The sequence below is a fragment of the Bombus vancouverensis genome, chromosome 16 (assembly GCF_051014615.1).
Source record: "Bombus vancouverensis nearcticus chromosome 16, iyBomVanc1_principal, whole genome shotgun sequence".
NCBI classification, from domain to species: Eukaryota; Metazoa; Arthropoda; class Insecta; order Hymenoptera; family Apidae; genus Bombus; species Bombus vancouverensis.
Window position 1 is genome coordinate 10,127,997 of NC_134926.1, and position 15,743 is coordinate 10,143,739.

General features: G+C 41.3%; 1 protein-coding gene across 2 annotated transcripts in view; it reads right to left on the reverse strand.

Moving 5' to 3' along the window:
• LOC117160152 (uncharacterized) overlaps window positions 1-15,743 on the reverse strand; it is a 311,594-nt gene that overhangs the window by 281,292 nt on the left and 14,559 nt on the right. Inside the window, exon 2 of one of the 2 annotated variants that reach the window (XM_076625400.1) lies at window positions 2,067-2,114. The exons of the other annotated variant lie outside the window; for it this stretch is intronic. The gene's annotated coding sequence lies outside the window, so the exon portion shown is untranslated. The remainder of the gene's footprint in view (window positions 1-2,066; window positions 2,115-15,743) is intronic. 2 annotated transcript variants of the gene reach the window in all.

Here is a 15,743-nt window from a genome sequence, read left to right on the forward strand (position 1 = left end):
CCCCGTTCGGGGAATTATTGTTTCACGCGGACTGGACTGTCTTCTTTCCTTTTTTTGTCCCCTTTTTTGTGCCAACAGAGCGGTCTGTGGATATGGCGAACGAAGAGCGTGAGGTGGAAACACGTAACGCGGCTATAGCGGCTTACGAAAGTATCGGAACACTTGTAGACACACCTTTTGAATATCGATATACTAGCAATATTTTCCGGCCATGATTAAATAACCGACATAGTTGAAAATAAATTACGTGAAAATATGCAGAGAAATTAAACGCTTCAGATAAACACCTGGATAATTTCAAATCTCTGTGGATCATTGAACGATTCCAGTATATTAAACTTAATTCTGTCAATACTCATTTAGGCCAATAACGATGGAGATTTTACGAGGAATATCAGTAGCCACCGTCAATTTCAATTTTACGGCATTGGAAACTGAGTTTCTTCATAATAATATTAACAAAATATTTCATTTTCTGTACATCACTGAACCTAACTCTCGATTATTTCTTCAAGAGAAGCTACCTCACGCAATTCCAAATAATTCGATTTAATGAATTTCCCCCCAAAAAAAGAATCGATATAACCGAATAATTCCAGAATATGAAAACCCGACGGTTTGCGAATTATTGTAAAAATATTGAACGTTCAGCTGGCAAAAGAAGGAAAGGAAGAGAATGCATAGGGAACACGATTTGTAACGCTTTTACGATTCTCCCTTTTCCTGCCAATTTTCTTTATCTCCGGTGGCGTTCGCTGGTGCGGCTTATTTAAATTTTCACCGGGCGTGAAAGGGTGGCCGGTGTTTGCGTCGAACATTAAAAACACACGGCCGGCCACACGCCGTCTGATTAATCGCCGGGGAAACGTATTAAAAATACATTAGCACGCTGGCTGGAATATTGCCCGTACTGTAGCCCCTACCTGTTCGTTGTTGCACCGATATACAAACGATTCGAATCTCGTTACGCGGCCGGAAACCGCCTCGTTCGACGTTAGAACACGTCGATTAAACGGCAACGCGAATCAATACTCGAATTTCAGCCCGGAAATTTGATTAAATGACGGGAAAAAAGTACTCCACCTTCGCTGTAGTTTATATCCTTTTCGTAGTGGTTGCCTTTCTACTTGTCCTTCCGTAATTTTTCTCGCAATTGGCAGAACAGATATTTTTCGGGCTCTTTTTAAGGTGCCTTTGTATAAAGTATGTCGACGCGTATAAACGCAACATCGCTAAAACTTGAAAAGGAATTGAGAATTTTATTCTAATATCGTGAAAACTGTAAAACGGAAGATTAAAAACCCTTAAACGCTATACATCTTGTTTCCTTTAAAACGTTTTCTAATCAATAAATAAAACGGTAAATAAAATATTGTTTCAAGCAGCGATATTTGTTGTTATTTATTTTCTCTAGTGCCTGCTTCGAACTGGCGATAAGAATCTATCCCTACGAAAAATGAGACGATTCGATCGCTGAATCGGGTCGAACCAGGTAGTCAGAGATCGGTTAAAACCAGTTTTAAAGACTCTTTCAGGATCCCCATGTCAGAATTATCCCCCATAGAAACTTAATCCCGATGGCCGCCTATTTACCTCGGTCAATGGCCATCTGGAAACCTCACACGCCGTATAATCTACTGCAACGTTCAATCTTCCACTTTTTCTCATTGATATTCAAATTCTAACCTCTAGTTGCTTCATAATTGCAAGTGACTCATCGAGATAACCTTCGATGATCCGTGGAACGTCATCTGGACCAAATATATTAGGTCGTAACACATGTAATGCTCGTTTGAATGCTTCAAATTCTTTATTACGTTACGTCGTTTCTTCGTACTGTTCGCTATACTATTTTATAATCTGTTTATCAAATATAATCGGACAATCGGATACTCTGTAGTTCATAAAATTTCATTCTTTGCTTAATATCGTATCTCTGATATACGCTCGCGTGTGACAACGGTACCAACGGTACCAATTCGCGAATTGAACTCGCGACTCTTGGAATTTCGCTAATAATACTACTAACGTTGAAAGATTAATTCGAGGAAACGAACATTTCATACCTTACAGCCCGATACAATGGTGGCTTCATTACGGCTCCAATGACTCACCTGAAACAAAAAATGAGAGAAAGCATAATACCGCGACTGCAAATGGAAACGTAAAATGAACACGTAGTAGGAAGTTTCTTTACACGCGTGCTCCAACACACACGGATAAACACCAACACACGCATAGGTAGACAGTTTCAGAGGGACGTTTTGCGTTCGTTCGACGCGCGGTTTCTGAGATGTTCGCCGAGTAAATGGCAGCAGCTTTCATGCAGACGCGCCTTCAATCCCGGCTCTGCCACAGCCTTCAGTTGTAAGCCACACACATTCTTTGTTAAGGATAGCGAGGTCATTCCTTTCCCAGTAAAACTCTGGCATAAAAGGGAGGTTAGGAATGCGTATGGCAGGTTCGAGAAAAAGAGAAGGAGAATAGAAAGACCGGGTGAAGTTTCGTGGACCGGGGATAGTAGCCTTTTCATGCTGTCAGCCAGCTACGGGATAATTGTTGCTTTCAGGGATTTTAAATGGGGAAGTGACTACTGTAAAATGAATTCGAAGCGGTTGTATCAGTCTCTGGATTTACGCCAACGTTTGTCAGCATTTCAATTCACGAATTTTTCGCTCATCCTCGTAATATTCAATGAAATTTCATTAACAAGCACGTTCGTGCTTGTCGAACGTATGTTTGAATAAATAGAACTATGTACGTGTTCGTCATCTTTGAATTCAGAGCCACGCTTGTTAGAGTTACTTTCATTCGGGTTATTAATTTCTTTTATCGACACGTACGTTTGATTTGAAATTAGATTTGGATAAATTGATCCACGTATGTACATCGCTATTATTTATCAACTTACGGTAACACATCATCGGCATCCTTATCCGAATTCTTAATTCTACAAAGTATATTTTTTAATTGCTGGTGACAATTAATAACACGACGTGAAAGAATGGTGGTTAAAGAATGTACAAAACCTCTCGTTTAAATCGAATACTACGACAGGTAAAGCTGCCTTGTAAATTCAAGTTTGTCAAGGTAGAAAAACGCCAGGTCGTTTCTATTAATTCCACGGTTTTGAAGGGCACCGGCGATGGGTTTGTTTTAACACGAAGCCAATTTATCTTTCATCTTTGCCAAGGTTTCTTTCATCTTTCCCAGTCTCCTCTTTGATCCGTATGACAAGTTTCTATTAGCTTTATGGCACACAATACGCCCGTAAATCCTATTAACAGCCTTTCAGATTTATCCTGCATGCGTGTTTCGCGATAGATATTGGCCGTCTTTCGGTTCAAAGGCCAGGCGAATATCGATCCAATATTAAAGAAAACGATTATCGAACCTTTACTCTTGATTTTCGATGCTTTTTATCGGAGGAAAGTCGAGCATAGAATCATAAGGCTTCGTGTAAGCTTAAATTTATAATAGTTCGGTTCGCAGGCTCCAAGAACAAAGGAAAAACGAAGCGAACGGAACAGGGAATGATGAAAGATTAATAAAGCAAAGCAGGCGCCTATATTAAATGACTGTGTACACTTAATCATCCTCGGCAAACTTCCGCGGACATCGAACATTTACGACAGGAAATTACGGGCCGATTTATGGACTGATCTGATCGAATTAATTATCGAGTCTGTTCTCGTACACCTCTAAAAATTGAACGTCAATCCCTCGGGTCTGCATGGCGAAACGACTCTTCCATCGATTAATAGCGTTTCGCTTATATCGAACAATAATTCACTGAAATATTTATCCGTCCGCTACAAGTAATACATCTCCAACGATATACATTACGTTTGTAATAATTCCCGAGTCTCTAGAACCGAGTACACGCTGTTCAATTTACTGTTTTCTAATTTTCTTCTTTCGCCCTTCGCTTCTTTCTTCTCCTTTCGTCAAAAAATTTCATATATCGAAGAGTACAGGGGACACTCCAAGCTGACAAATTCGATTTATTCGTTACATAAAACAACTTTACGCCCAGCGGGCATCCGCTGCAGGAAGTAACAGATAGAAAGACAGGAAACTTTAGCGAAGAACGTTTCCGAACAGTTTAAACAAGAGTCCGAATCGATTCTCGAAGGGAACTCGCGATCCTTCCATTACACGTTCCATCGTTTCTATTTACCAAAATTGTGTCACGGTAAATATGTGAGCTCCATGCTCTCTACGTACACACAGCGGGGAATATTAGTTCTACAACTTGCCGCGATATTGAAACGTTTCCGGTCGCGAGTTCGCGTTTATGCAAAAGCCCGGAGTTGCGGCTGAAACGAACTTTCGGACGCGCGGATGCGAAATGAAAGAATCCTACCTCGCGTCGGATCTCCGGGAAACCTGGATTCTCGAGAAAACGACCGCAGGAGTCGATATAAAAATCTGGTACGGAGAAATCTGGCCGAAACCACGAATCGAAGAAACCCTGATAAAGTATTCGCGAGGACCTTTCGCTTTACTTTGATTATTAACCGTTTGAAACAAAAGATGCGATTGGAAAAATTCCTCTCAGTGTAGGTGGTATCATAGTCTATAGAATCATATTATAGTTTCCATCGTTGAAAGAAAAAATTCGTCTCGACGAGGTTAAAGGGACTGATAATTGATAAGCGATAATCCAATCTATTCTCTGTAATTAAATTTCGGACCTCGTGATCGCCGAATACCGACAAATCGAAGAAGAGGATCAAGGTAATAATACGTCAAAGCGGAAAATAATAAAGTGACTGGAGGAATTTTATTGGAACGTATAAGCAAAGGTAAAGCGGCATCGGAAATTACGATTCTGAAGCGTGGCGGAAGTGCAAAGTGTAAAACGGGGTTGGAACAAGGTCCCAGATGCAATAAGAACAAGCCCCTTACAATCCAAGAGTCACGTACGTTACAACTTCGCACTGGGAGCAAATAAAACGTCACCTAGACGCGAAACCACGGGTAGACGCAGCGTCGAATGAAGTACAAAATCCAGGGGGCCAGATCTAACACGAATAGAGAGAAGGGTGATAACGAACTAACAGATTACCAAACTTCCTAATATCATTACCAAACTTCTGAATATTGCAATGAATACAAAGCTGCCAGTCGATATTTACGTCCCACGCGCGCTTGCGAGCCACGTATGATGTCGTAGCCGTAGAACAGGCTCTATATGCAGCGATTGTACGAATATAATAAACGATCGTCGTAAAGCGCTATAGTCGACGCAATTAGAATCAAAGTCGGACCAAGAACACGATCGTAGGTTTTCGACGAACAATATCCAAGACTCGTGTACAAATAGAACAGGGGTCGACTGAGAGATCGCACTTAAGAATCGGAAGCGTGCTCCCAGGCAAAGTGGATTAGGGCGATTACAGGCTGAACTTAATTAGGGACTGGCACATAAATAACGCGCCAGGCGTCAAGAATACTAGACACACGGCAACCTTCCGTCGTGCGCCTTTAATCCTGTCGACGTAATACCGAGCTAATTGTGAAATGTGTCCCGGCTGAAGACAGTACCGGAAAAACTCCCTCGTCGTCCACTCTCCCTCTCTCTCTCGCTCTCTCGCTCTCTCGTTCTTTTCCCTCTTCCTTTTAGGATTATCCCAACCGACGATTTACGATGACAAATCCGCGACGAGTGTTTCTAGGACCTTCGTTTTTGCGTGTACGTGTGCACTGGTACAATGGAAGAACCGGCTGACACACATAACCTCCTCCATCCGGTGAAGGTTGTTCATGGACCCATTGAATCATCCGGCGTCAGCCGGGGAAAATTCTATGCATCTTTGAGCGAGGAGGTTCACCAGTCCTTCCCTAGCTGATGCACGAGAGAGAGAATTTTTTTCTGTATGGCCTTTCTTCCTCCCTTTTTCTGTTTTCATAGTGGCAGAGTGTCTGGTGTTCAGGGATGGGTGAGATTGGTCGTTGGGTGTTGTAAATTGCGACTCTTGTTCGAGATGGCAAGATGTTTGAACCGCTCCGAGGTTGTATCGTTTAACCCAATAAATAGGAGAGCAAAGAATTATCGATTTAAGTAACGAATCTTGGAAATTATTTGAACCACACGATGCGAAACTCGTAGCTTTTGAAACGACTCGACAAAGTTCCACGTGATCGAGAATCCTACAGTATCGAATCCTATGATCCATGATCGATCCACAACTCGTTTAATTTTCCAGTATACAAATCCAACGATAGCCAAATTCCTTGATTCAACGAGTCCCTTGTCTCTTGAATCCACCCTTGATTTAACGTAACAAAGTTTTACAATTTCTTGCTCCTAGCAAACTTAGCCATTCTGTGGCATTCCCCTAACATCATCCTAACGTCATATATCAAAGGAAATGACAGTCGATCCCAAATACGAGCTGAGCCGTCAAATAAATTTCAATTTTTTTTTCACCTACAGATACCATTGGTGAGATGCTCGAAATTTTCGAGATCCATAATGGTACCAACATGAAAACGACCTACACATCGCATAATGAATTCGATGTGAGCAACGATAGCGTTGTTGGAGGAGCAACGACAGTAGGAAACTGACAGTATCTGTGGAATGCGATTCAGTAAGGACAATGGTCCGCGTTAAAACGGCCCGTATAGATAACCTGGTGGCCTGGTTGAACGTAACGTTGTACACGCGTACCACGTAACGACGCGAGAAATCGATACGCGGCGAGAAGAGTGCACGGCCCGAGACACACGAGATACCTGCAACGCCACGGCTTGTTTGCCATTGCGAGCCGTGGTCAGAGGACTTGCTGATAAAACCGGTTTACCGGCCTGCGCCGAGTAAATAATTGGTTAAATAATTGGCCCAACCGTGCCCTGTCATTAACTCTGCTACAGCTCGGAGCTGCTCTCGGTTTCGAGTCTATTTGGAGCCTAGTCTGGCTCCTGTTTTCGCAAACTCGAAAGATTGTGGTTGTTCGCGAGACTGAGGACTTTGGGTCAGATTTTCGGGTAGTTGGAGTTTGGCAATTTTTAGTGTTTTAGTCTGCTAAGATTCGTAACGTTCGTACGTCGTCGGATAACTTTTAAGAAGATTCGTTTAACGCTAAGATCATGTATGTGAGAAAGAGGCAAGTACGTATAACGAAATACTCTTCGTTTTACAACGTTCTCTTAGACTGTAGATTATTACGTTAGCGAACGATATACTCGTAACCCGATCGTTCGATCGTTCAAACAAATCAATTCTTCAAATAATGTATTCTCCAATGAGTTTGGATAATCGAAGTTCGTGGAAAGTTTAGCTGCAGCAGGGAGCAACCTAACTTCCCTAACGAAGTCAAGTATGTACCTTCTCCGGTCTTCCGGTTCACTGGAACAAAAACAAGTTCTGGTCGTTCCCAACTTATCTTTCCACGACACAATTTCTAAATATATCCTGATAGTCTAGCCTTCGTTAGCGGATCGCTTAATTAAAATTTAAGAAACGGATAAATTTGCGTAGTCCAGTTAATTGCAGGTTTAATTGTTTCCAACTTTGCTCGATCGATCGTAATTAATTGCTTAAGAGGAACGAGTCTTTCTTTTTTTTAACCATTTGTTAATATTTTACTCCTACATATTTGTCTTCGAATTCTTTTTACTTCACCTTTGATATTGGAACTCACAGTTGCAAACACAAATCACCGTGTATCAGGTATTTCGTTAAAATCGAACATCGAAGGCTATTTCTCCAGCACTATTCTAAGATCATTGACATTTCTACCGTGATAATATCCGTTGTTCGTAACACGACATTGTAATACAAATAATCAGCCGATTAGCTCCGTTAACAAAACGAGAGGCAAACATCCACGTAACCTAAAAAACCAGTAAAACGAAAGAGTCTCCTAATTCCTGGTAATCCGATGGCGGACAGGGTGAAAAATACGAAGAAAAGAGAAAAGAACAATCGTCCCCTCGCTGAAGGACGGGTGGAGCAAGTTCCAAACTTGGGTAAACGTTGCTCGAGACACGGGGCAAAAGGAAGCAGCGGAAAAATAAATTTAAATGCCCCAACGTGTCCGTGCAATGTAAGAAGCGACGTTGCGTGGATTTCCATATGCAACGGCGTGCAGTTTAGAGAATAGCAGCGTGTAGACACTTTGTACACAGTCACAGACACGGAAGGGACTAAAAGCGTTACGGCGGATAAGTGACACCGGGGGAAAAAAAGGGCGAAAGGGAGCGTTTTAAGCGCTCAAGTGCGCGGATACGGACTTGCATCGGTCGCACACCGACGTTCTACAACGGGAAATTGTTTCCGACAACTGCGCCGAAATCGCCTGCACGCTCGTGTAATTGGCATCAGTTAGAATTTGTTGTTTTTGACGAATTCTAGAGGGAGCCACACACGACACACGATATTCGCAACGACATCGTCAATCCGTTTCGATTTTTGCGAGGTGCCGCGCGATCGATATTTTTGACAATATACAGGTTGCCTTCAAAACGTCACGCAGTATATATTACTTTACACCGTATGCGAAGTCCATTGAATTTTTATCGTGTATCGTACTTTATTGTATATTTTGTGTAGTATTTTCAACTGTACTAGAAGCTAGAAGAAGAGCGAGCGTAGCCGTAACAATTTTTTTTTTACGGAACGCTACGTGAAAACCAACCAATGGATAGAACAATGCATTAGAAGTCGGGAACAAATGTTCGCGTATAAATTTATTGAAAGAAAAATGCGATTTTGTTAATTGGAACGAATCCATTCCAATTACTTTAATAGGAATTGGAGCGCGTTTCAACAGATCTATAAAACAGTAGGAGGTTTCTTTAAAAAAAATCGCAAACAAAAGTTCTTTGAATCGGCACTGCGAATACTGATAAAAAATATTAGATTTCGACTGCACACAGTCATGTAGAATTACTTTCGTTTTTCCTTTTAATTATTCGTTGTTACGTTGACGAGCGTATTTTCTATAAAATTACGACAACTTTCCACCGCGTTTCTTTCTTGTTTTTATATTTACTATACACGTCATCAGGTAGGTGTACGGTTCGAAAGCTTTTGTAGTGGATAGAGGATAAAACTTAAACAACGATCTATGGATCTTTAGATCGGCTGAATTGTGTGTGTAAAGACGGCTGCCGGGGACAGCGGTGATGCCCTAGATAGAGGGCAGCACGGGTTAAAACGAAAAAGGAGACGAGGATAGTGTGAGCGTGATTATAAAAGCAATCGATAATAACAAGCAGAAAAGAACCACGTCGAATTTCACGTTAGCCGAGGAAGCGTTAGATAAATTTATCAACAGTGGAATTTTTTCTAATGATTAACAATGACGAAGAGTGAGTAATTGGGATTGCATACAGGGCGATAAAAATGGATCTAAGAACTTAGAAACTTATAAATCTTCATTGAGAGGATTCGATTCCCTTACGATTTATTTTAAAGCGAACGCGTCTGTTCGTATTGTTTAATTTTATAATTGTTATGCACGAGAAAAGATGGTAAAAATCAAACTCCCGTCACGAACATCCTCAGACATTCCTCTCTACGAAAGGAATAATCTTGGCACGACTATTACAAGAATGTAACTGAACCATTCTCTGAAACAATTGACAAACGCGTGCACCGTAAAATCAAGAAACTTCGAGCGACGTTTTAGGGAGAAAGAAAGTGCGTGTGTGTGTGTGTGTGTGTGTAGTGGCGCGCGCGAGCGCAGTCGCTTTACATAATATCTTTGCCATTGTAAAATGCAAAGTACCGCACGAGTCTCGCTGAGCCAGCTTTTCCTTTCGCCGCGTTCGCACTCGGCGTGCAGAGTGCAGAGTGTGTTGGCGCGACGAGGATGAGAAGAAGCATGGAGACAGAGGAGAAGAAGAGAGTAGAAAGGAAGGAGAGGATGCCTCGAAAGCAAGTTTTTGTCTTCTCATGTAAATCGCTACGTAGACGGGCCGATTGAGGGCTTAAGCACATATTTTTGTATTCCCTTCTTAAGGCGAACCGATCCCGTTCGCCTCGAGTGGAAATCGATATACGCTGTAACGTAGACACGGATAAAGAGGAGTTTCGTGGGCTGGAGAAATTGTTTCCAAGCCGCGGATATAATTTTACGATGGCGCCGTGTAAACGCGAATGGCAAAACGATTCTAAGAAATTCTCTATATTAAGATGGATTTGTAGGTTAGGTCGGATTTAGGCGGATGCGTCAAGCCACCTACGTGTAGTCTATGGATAAGGAAAACAAATGTTAGGTTCTCGCGATCCGATTGAGTTACACCGATCATGTGTGTCATCTATAGGCTTTGTTATCCGTTTGACGGTTTTCTATCCATGCGATGAACCACGTCAGAGTTTTTGCACACATGTATGTATAGTCGTACGAGTACCATATTGTGTACCATTTTAATTCGAATTCAATTGAAAATTCTTGATTTTTCAAATGTTGTTAACGATATTACAAATCCAAATTCAATCGCGCGAATGCGCTCAGGATTCGTTGCTAGAAAAGCCGAGGAGAAATCTATAGCACGGTACGTTTATTCCAAGATCATTGAAGCGAGCGAAGCAAGGATGTTAGATATTATCGTGAAAAATTAGGCAGCTCTGTTTGAACCCAACCTAACTTAATTTAAGTTTAACCCACTCTAAAGCTACCTAATCCAGCAGGATCCGGCACAATGTATGACTATTTCAATCTAGCTCAACATAATGTTCAAACGATTCGACCTAACCTAACCTGAAACAGAATAGATCCTGGCTAATCTAACCAGTTTCGAGATTAATCCAGATTAATCCGATTTAATTCACTACTGATCGGGTTTAATCTACTTTATTCTACGATAACCAGGCCTAATCCAATTCTATTGATATATCAGATATTTAATACATGCAATTCGTACAAAATACACTTAACCTCTATTTATTATACAAACTCGATCCGCATAAGCGAGACGTTATTCGGATCTCATCCGTTTCTAACTGGAATTTGATTTATAGGCTGTTTCGCCTACACCGGACATTTGGAATAGTCGAAAGAAGAAATAATTCGAGCGATTTGACGTAATTGATCGAAAGTTTGGCATCGCTATGTATTTTATGGAATGAAAAAATTTAAAAAGGAAGTTGGATGAGAATTGTTTTACTTTTTTTGTTGCAAAAATTATTGTAAAAAGAGGAGGATAAAAATTCAATTGGAACACGAATACTGTGCAAACCCAATCCCAGGACCTTCGTCTAAAAATCTCTGTTACCTCGCCACATTATCATGATCGCTTCCCATCTGGTCACGTTCCATTAGTCGAACCTCATTTTCATGGAAACGCGTTCTAAAGAATAGATCGAATAATAATAATAATCTATTTCATTTAACCGATAAAATTTAATGAATTCGCGGAGCAAGAGAATTTGAATATCCTACGGGGAAGAATGTTTTCTGTAAAGCCCGAAGCTACACGATTCTACGCGAGTTTTGCCAATATTTCTTCGTGGCTCACAAGTGTCAGCAGTATTGCGAAACACATTCCATAGTATTCCTACGAGTTATGCCTGTATCTGCCAGTAACACGCGATCTCGTAAATTTAGCGGATCTGTAACCGTTATTTGATACACTTCCAACTTGATAAACTTCTATGAAACAGAAAAAATAGTCTATAGGCTTGCGGTAAATTCAACGATCGAGGCTCGTTCGTCTATCGATCGAATTTCCGCCGTAACAAAAGAAAATACTCGTTCGAAGCGATTTATTTTGCAAGATGGCTTTGTAAGCTCGATATTTCGAATATATGTATATATCGCTTGGGAAAATGTATAGTAGAGTTTTTTTTACCAGTTTTATCGAGTGGAATGAAACGATATATCTTGGAGCTTTGCGCAGTAGCATGATTATTCTTCCGGCTAATACAGATGTCTTGCTTCCCTTCGCGAAATTGGCCAGTAACAACTTTCTTTTGTACAGTAATTTAATAACTCGGTAGTAGCTTCAACTATCCAGCTATCGTACGAATGACCCGCCAAATTCAAATCCACTCAGAGAAGAAACTCAAGTAATTAACAATTCAAGAATCTACTAAAATTCGTTTTAAGAAAACTGAATTCGTTTTGAATACTCCTCGATCGTCGATATAACGCGTAACGAACGTCGATGCTATCGTATAAAGATTCGATTTTTCTTTCTCTTTTTAAGCAAGTATCAGCGAGTATCCGTGACGAACCAACACACGTATCGCCGTTATCGTACAAAGATTCGCCATACGAAATTCCAATCCAGCCATCTAAGAAAGAAAGAATCTATCTTTCTGACAACGCTACTGTACTTATTCTTTCTTTCGCGCGTTTCAGAGTTCCAGTATCACCGACGAAACACCCTTCCGGCAAACATTCGCGAGGAACCGCGAGATACGATCATCGGGCATGCCGGACGCGTGAAAGATTAATGGCGTCGGGACAGGCGCGCCGTCGATGGGATTAAAAAATTTAACGAACCAGCCGACGACGAGCGACACGAGTTGCACAATACCGGGCTAACTCGCTCCGCTTCCTCCCTCACGACTCTCTTGGCCCGGAATAATAACGTTAACCGACGATATTATACTCGACCGTGGAGTTTCCGCGGATTCGCTTGTTTCCGCATTTCCGTGACTCTTTAGGAACGCGGAAACGTTCGCAATTTGAAGCTCGGTCGACACGACCAGGCACCTGCTCTTTTTCATACACCGACAATTAACCGGTGTACGCGTAGCTAATCTGGCTGTACGATCGATACGAAATTTCCTGGCTCGCTGGAAAAATTCCTACATCCGTCTACCAGGTGTCTTTCGCCTGTCACCGCGAGCTTCCGCTTGTTAACGCGATTTTCCTCACCCCGTGTGATTAATGGATACGTTCGCCCGCTTCCTTGCAAGTCCATGTACAACAAATACATTCAACGCGTGCCTTTTATGTGGATTTTTCTACGTGACTTGAATTTAACATGGTTATCTTAATATCAGGTATCCTAAAATAGAATTTTATTATACCAAACGCTCGCACATACACCAAATAATTGCGTAAATACAATAAATACGCCCGATGGTAAAATAAATTTAACAAACCCACCAAACTCTCTTCTTCCATTCGTTCTGCGTCTAAATATGCAAGAACGCTAAACGTCGAAAATCCACAACACTGAAATATCGATTAAAAAGCGAAGGAAAATCGCTGTTTCGTCCTTACGTATTCCGTGGAAAGATCCGCCTCTGCCACTTACACGCGTCATTCGACGCTTCGGCACCCCAATTACAAAGTATCCAAGCTGCGAGCGAAAAATGTACGAAATAGAAATTCCTCGCGTCTCGAATCCCCTGTAACAGCCATATTTCGCAGCTTACAGAAAATTCTACACCATCGACGGGAAAATCGGCAGCTCGGTTCCCGCGAGAAAGTGAAATTCCTCGTAAACCGCCATTTGCTTGCATGGAATTCGTACGGGGTCACCGTGTATAAGTCGCGTATTTCTTCGGAAACGAGGGGCTGGAGGATTCGAAGAGGTGCTCCGTCGCGATCGTATTTCACACTTTGGGGCAACGAGTGCGGCCACATTTTCGGTCAGCTATGTTCCGCGGGTTCGCTGCCGTGTGTTGGTCGAAAGGTCCCGAAGGAAACGTTTACGGCCAAGTTAACGGCTAATCCTGGCCATAGTTACAGTCATTAGGTCCAGCTTAAAGCGACGTTATTGCTTACATTAGTTACCAACTGTTCCAACCGCTTGACTCCTCCCGCGTACCGATGTTCGATTTAATTACCAACGCTGTTTGTCAAACGGCTCTCTCCACCGTTGTTGTCGCTTTGGGAATTTTATTTGCTTTCGTAGAACGGATGGTGAAATTGGATCGATCGGGCATTTTTACGAAATTCAATGCGTGGACAATTTGTTGGAATCCTTGGGGGAAATTAGAGTATGGTGGGAATTTCAGAGGCTGGCGTTGCAGAATGTTTCGGATTTCGCGTTTATGTTGGTGGTAGGTTTTCGTTCCAGACTTTTACTCAATTTGTTTTCTTCGTTTGGAAAGTTTGTCGAATCGACGATGGAATTTGCAATTTCCACGAATTAACACGGCGGAATGGAAATATGGCGAAGACAGTACACGCCAGGAGTTGCTTCTCTGGTTTGAAATTTACGAAGACTCAAGTTTTCGGGCTTGGAAAAAACTTGATATGAAACTAGAAATGTACGCTACGGACGAACTCGAAAGTGCGTCGTTAACATCGTTGATCAATGCGAAATTAATCCTAATGATCTACGTACAACGCGCACATACGCGGATAAAAGTGGCAGATCGATACTTTGAACATCAAAGTCAAACTCGGCAAGACTGTAAAATGAACAAGAATTAATTACGGGATCGTTTCTGGAAACAAACGGGGTTAATCAATCCCATTTGAAAGGATCCTCGAGAAGACGCGTGCAACAGAGGCGGATCGATAATCGCGACTTCGAATTCAATTTTCAGCAGCTCCTCCATTTACGACCACTTCTCCACTGTTTGCCAACAATGACCGATTACACTGGCATTTCGATGACCAATTGTGGGTCAAAAGGTCAACCAGCTTACACTCCACATTCGTACGCCTCATGTAACTTGTGTGCCTATGTGCACGTGTATGTGCGAGCGTCTACGTGGAGAGAGGATATCAGGCAACCAACGTTCCAGAAAGACATACACAACTACCGAGCAGAGAATAACTCATTTTGAATTTACAGATTAGGCGATGAATCGAGCCGGATTTATGGCGTTTGACGGCCGCCTATTCGAACCAGAGATGCGACTAATCAGCATGATTTGAGTCGTATTATACGACGTATGGAATATAACGACGAAATTTCTCTCGTTGTTTGACGAGAGATACGAATGCTGCTAAAACGATCAACACGTTTGGTTTTGCGATAATAATAAAGGAAGATTATCACAGATGTTACGTGGAAAGGTAATTCGATTTTTTCTTAATTGAATTCAAGGAAATTCGTTGTCGAACGAAATCAAAAGTCAGAAAGGATAGAATTTATCGCTTATTCTGCGTTATATTGTCCTGTTATGAGAATACCGAACCATTCGACGAAATTTTCAGTTATTCCATTAAGCAAATTTCAATTGTTAATTTTAATTGCTCTGTAAATGGTTTGTTCCCCTGGTGGATACGTGATTTATGTGAAAGAAAATAATTGTTTTCCTATTGTGTCTTCGCGATAATAATTAAGAGAAATGGATCTTACGCGAAAATAAATAAAAATCGACAAGAGAAAGGAAAAAATTCGTTATATTTCATCGCCATAAATCACTTTTAGGATAAACCGTTCATCTTGAAACTAGAATTCAAATCATTCAAGGTTCTAAAAAATACCGTTCCGTAACGCGTTGTATATCTTGCACGAATATGAAATAACATAATTATACATATGTATAATTAATCAAGCGAGTCACTGCATTGAAATTATTTAATCAGCGGATTAATTTGTAAATTTCCTCGGTTAAATCCTCCATGTTATAATCTGCGAGCGAGCAGAATCTAAAAAATGTTTTCCAGGCACATCTTCAAAGTTTACTCGGCAAAGAATGTCTGATAAGAGAGGCTGGCACGCGATATTTTTCACAAGACTGTTTCTGAAGTTTCAATTTCATACATTCTCTCCTTTCACAGAATATTCCTGTATCTCTCGAGTTTTACTTCCTTTCTGTCTGATATTTATTTAGAACTTTTCCTTCTTACTAAATTCTACCATTGTTC